Source organism: Myotis davidii, unplaced genomic scaffold, assembly GCF_000327345.1.
Source record: "Myotis davidii unplaced genomic scaffold, ASM32734v1 scaffold2624, whole genome shotgun sequence".
Classification (NCBI taxonomy): Eukaryota; Metazoa; Chordata; class Mammalia; order Chiroptera; family Vespertilionidae; genus Myotis; species Myotis davidii.
The window spans coordinates 13,848-18,991 of record NW_006295734.1 but is presented as its reverse complement, the minus strand read 5'-3'; the positions used below and the strand labels follow the sequence as shown (position 1 = coordinate 18,991).

The 5,144-nt window shown below is 44.3% G+C and overlaps 1 pseudogene; it reads left to right on the top strand.

Annotated features, from left to right (window-relative positions):
- The first annotated feature begins 1,433 nt into the window (after nt 1-1,433).
- On the top strand, nt 1,434-2,103 carry LOC102771454 (annotated as a pseudogene).
- The last annotated feature ends 3,041 nt before the right edge of the window (nt 2,104-5,144 follow it).

Genomic DNA, 5,144 nt, shown 5'->3' with positions numbered 1-5,144 from the left:
ATATATACATATACTGTCACTGGGGAAATTTTTCGCTATCAGTCAGTTGGTTCTTCTAATTTCAACTATGATTTATGGACAAGAATGCAACTTTGTCAGTGTGATTAAAAGCATCTCTGAAGCCCCCACATTATCACAGAAGACTAAAGTTGAGGTCAAGTATAAAAGACTCCCTTCTGCTACAGAAATTCTCTCAGAGTTACATCGGATGTGATTTGAACTTTTGTGTTTTTCATCTACTTGTGGTTTACTTCTTGAAAATTTTTGTTGGTATGCTTCAAGTCTCCTGAGGACTAGCAAAAGGCAAACTCAGTTAATATTTGCATATTTTATCTTTAGAGATGACTCTGCCAAATTATTTTCCCACACCCCTAAAAACTGTAGTATCTACTCCATAGTGGGTCTAATTAGAGAATAAAATAATTAACAATTACTCAGTTCTTCCTATGTATTCAACACAGCTTCATGTGATGAGAAGCAAGGATGCAATAAAAGATATGAGCTTTGAAGCAAATGAAAGACAGAAGTTATTAAAGAAACTAAAAATAGCAAGACATTATAATCAAGAGCTTGTACAGAATCAACTATTAAATGCTATAGGATCTTTCATAAAGGAGTTATGTTTGTACACTATATGAATCTGAAAGACTCCATGGAGGAGGGATAATTTAACCCTGAAAATACTAGTGTGCCTCTGGCACCTTCTTTGATCTGGGTGTAACATTTGTGTTAAATTTCGCCAACAAACAAATGAAGGGTGTAGTTATCACCAACCTAATATTTAGAACCTACTGAATCCATTAAAAATTCAAACCCTCCTCCTCACACATTGGAGTGGTCAAACTACAACTTTTCTTACTCCCAAGCCCAGGTTTGTGCTGCCTATCCCCATCTCACACACACACACACACACACACACGTCTGAGAATGCTTGAAGAGGAAAGTAAGGAGAAGGATGTGAAGTTCCTCATAGGTTTATAGCCCTATGTGAGCAGGTATGTTGCAGCCTGATTCCAGGCCAATCCCAAGCAAAATGTCAGCTGGTCCACAGAGCCCCTCATTCCACATTAAATACTTATTAAATACCTACAAAGTACTCTACATAGAGTCATAGAATGTGTGTACCAATGAAGGAACTGCCAAGAAGCATACAGTCTATCAGGGTAGCAAGAAGAAAATTCAAGGCTGACAGGCAGTACTGTGTGCTAGAATTATATAGAGACAAAGCTATAAGATGATGCAGATATTACAGACACAGGAATTTTTATAAAACTTCCATGTTTACTAAGATCTGCAGGGAGTCGGGGGGACGGGGGAGCACCAGGCAGGCATGGGCACCTGAGTGAGTGGAGAGCTGGAGGGTCCTGGGCTGGGGGGGTTGGGGGAGGCAGGGCGTCCCCCCGCATACTCCCACCCCTGGCTCCGCTGCCGCAATGGCCCGGCAGGAGGAGCCCGTGCGGGGCTTTCGGGTGACCCTGGTCGACAAGGACAACCTGTACAACTGGGAGGTGGCCATTTTCTTCCCCCCAACACCTACTACGAGGGCGGCCACTTAGGGCACACCTCAAGTTTCCCGTGGCCTAACTACCCTTACTCCCTACCAGCCTTTTGGTTCCTGACCAAGATGTGGCATCCCAACATCTATGAGACAGGGGACATGTGCAGGGGACGTGTGCGTCTCCATTCTCCACCCCCGAGTCGATGACCCCCAGAGCGGCGAGCTACCCTCAGAGTGGTGGAACCCCACCCAAAATGTCAGGACCTTCCTCCCGAGTGAGCGTCCTCTCCCTCCTCGAGGAACCCAACACTTTCTCCAGGGCTAACGGGGCGCCCCTGTTATGCACGGGAAGTGGGAAGAGAGCAAAGGCAAGGACCGGGAGTACACAGACGCCATCCGCCATCTGCCGTCTGCAAGCAGGTCTTGGAGACCACGGCAGAGGCGGGGCGGGATGGGTAAAGGGGGTTGTGGACTGCGTGAGACCAAGGCCTGCGCCCGATGAGGGCTCGGCTCTCTTCTGCGGTATCTGTGACGAGGATGCCGAGGTCGAAGCTGACATCTGCTTTGGGGACGATGAGCATGACTCTGGCAACAAGGAGTCCTGACACCATTTCCCGCGCCAAATAAACTTACCTCACCAGGCCCAGACTCTGTGGGCTCTCGGGCACCCCATGACGTCCAGACTACCTCAGGGAGGTGGCTCTGCTCTCGCCTTGTCCCCTTGGTCTCGCTTTCCTTTTCACATGTTTGTTCTGGGTTTTCCTCTGCTTCAGAGAAGAGGGGCCCCATTGGTGCTGGGCACCTGGTGGGCCTCAGAGCAAAGGTGGCCTGAGGGCCCAGACTCCAGCACTGTCTACTGCCCCATTGGCTGGAGCCAGAGACTTGGGGCTCCCAGCTCATGAGTGGACAGATTAACTTGTCCTCGCCTCTTCTCTCGGCTTTGGTTTGTTTGGAATCTAGGCTTTTACCTACACCACCATCTTGGTTCCTTCAACTTGGGCAAAAGATTTGAACAGAGACCTCACAAAAGAAGATATAGGAATGATCAATAAGTTCATGAAAAGATACCCAATATCTTTTTTTCCAATATCTTTTTTCATCAGGAAAGGCAAGTTTAAACCAGAGTGAGATATGACTAGATACCCATTAAAATGACAAAAATTAAAGCAACTAATAACAGCTAAAGCACTCATCCACTGCTGGAAGGGATTTAAATGGTACAACAGCTATTGAGACTATAAGCCAATTTTTTATGAAGTCAAACATACATCTATTCTATTAACCATCAATTACATTTATAGATATTTATAAAGATATGAAAATGTATGTCTACTGAAAGATTTGCACAAGCATGTTCATAGCAATATTGTTCATAATAGCTAGAACCTAGAAACAACCTACATGCTCATCAGCAGGTAAAAAGATAAGTGAATTATGTATATCCATATAATTGAGTACTATTTAGCAATGAAGAAGAACAAATAGCTGATATATAGCACATGTGTAAACCTCATGCTGAGTGAAAGAAATGGGACACAAAAGAGGATATAAAGCACAATCCCATTTATGCTAAATTATAAGATAGACAAGATGCATCTTTAGTGATAGAAGTCAACAATGGCTGTCTTTATGGGATGAAATGGACTGGAAAATGGCACAAAGCAATGTTTTGGGGTGATGGACATAGTCTTGATATTTACTGAACTGATCATTACCCAAGTGTATGTAATTGTCCAAACTTATTGAGCCCAATACTTGCATCCTGCGTATATTGCTGTATGTAAATTATTCCTAAATGGGAAAGGGCAGCATAGTACAGTGTACGGTACATGGCAACTTCTCAGGAAGGGTGGCTATGGGCATGACCAGTATGGACATCACCACCAGGGATTTTCATTTTGATCCTGCTCTCTCGGCTTCTTCATTGCTTCACAGGGTCCTGTGGGGCTCGCTGGTCACTCTTGACAGATGAAGTGATGTTCATATTGTTACCCACAATGGTGCACCTGAATCTTTAACTCACAGATATTCTCTCTCTGCCCTCATGCCTCTCTTTCCTCTCTCTCTCTCTCTCTCTCTGTGTCATGGTCAAAAATGAAGTCACTGATCAGTTCTACACACACACACACACACACACACACTCAAGGTCCTTCCTTCTTTCCTTCCTTCTCTTTATTTATCATCTTTATTCCACCTCATTCCAAAGCTAATTTAATGTGGCTTATAAAAATACATGTCAGCCACTGGTGTAGGAAATAAATGTAAATCCAAAGTCACAAAGAAATAGACATTGCTGGTCTTAAATCCTTGAGGCTAGAGGTTCAGCTCTGAGCTTTCTAGCCTCAACAAGAAAAAGGGAAACACAATCGGTTACTGAAAAGCCCACAGAGTGATTCACTTTATTACAAAGCAGTTTCCTGGGCTGCTATCTGTTATTCAGAGCTCCAGGTTTCCAATTTGTTTGCCTGTGTGTCAGATAAGTGATGAGGGGAGAAGGGACTGGAGATGTGTTTGCTTTTGGCTCAGTTTTCCTGGCAGGGAGACACAGAGTTTCCTTCTGGAAGTGAGTGGTGCTGGGCTTTCCCTGCAGCAGAGGTAGTATTCCGGTCTCTGCTGTCGTCCTCTGTGTGATCAGCTGGCCCCACTGCATAGTTCATCCTCACGCTGTTTTTCTGCATTCTCAATTTTGATGTTGACACCTTTCCTTGAGTTGTATTCTGTCAAGACAAGCTTGTCACTGAATGGCCCGCCCCAGCAGACATCTCTTTCATTTGTCTTGGCTGTTTTTCTTTGCTCATAGTAGGCTTACTTTGTTCCTTCCCCTTCTTGAGTTATATTTAGTTTTAAAATCTCCTCTTAGGTTTTCACCTGGAACTATCAAGTGCAGGTATTTTTTAGGCAGAAAGCCCTCTCCTGTTGACCCTTTTAAGCAGGGGTCTTCAAACTATGGCCCGCGGGCCACATGCAAATACAAATACTGTATTTGTTCCCATTTTGGTTTTTTACTTCAAAATAAGATACATGCAGTGCATAGGAATTTGTTTATAGTTTTTTTTAAAACTATAGTCCGGCCCTCCAACAGTCTGAGGGACAGTGAACTGGCCCCCTGTTTAAAAAGTCTGAGGACCCCTGCTTTTAAGAATGAGTTTCCTAAGTGCAGGCAGTCACTAGTCTTGTGATATATTATACATCCTTCTTCCTCTTGTCTTTAAGAATTACTTTTCCTAAGAATCTGTCATTTGGTAGCTAGAAGTGAGATTTTCAGACTGATCACTGGAATTGAATCTTGACTTCCAGCCCTGGCTCAGTTGGTTGAGCATTGTCCCATACCAAAAGGTTGCCAGTTCAACACCAGGTCAGGGCCCAGGTCCAGGTTGCAGGTTCAGTCCTGCTTGGGTGTATATCGGAGACAACTGATCAATGTTTCCCTCTCCTTCTCCCTCTCCCTCTTCCTCTCTCTCTCCCTCTTCCTCATTCCCTTCCTCTCTCAAAAAAAGAAAAAAATTAGAAAAGAAAAAATGGGAGCTTGTTGTGTGTCAAGCCCATCAGACTGAGTGTTGGGATATGTTAACTTCTGGAACTGATCCGATGTTAGGCAAGAAATGTAACTTTCCTGGGCCTGCTTTCCTCATAGTGCAATGGAGGA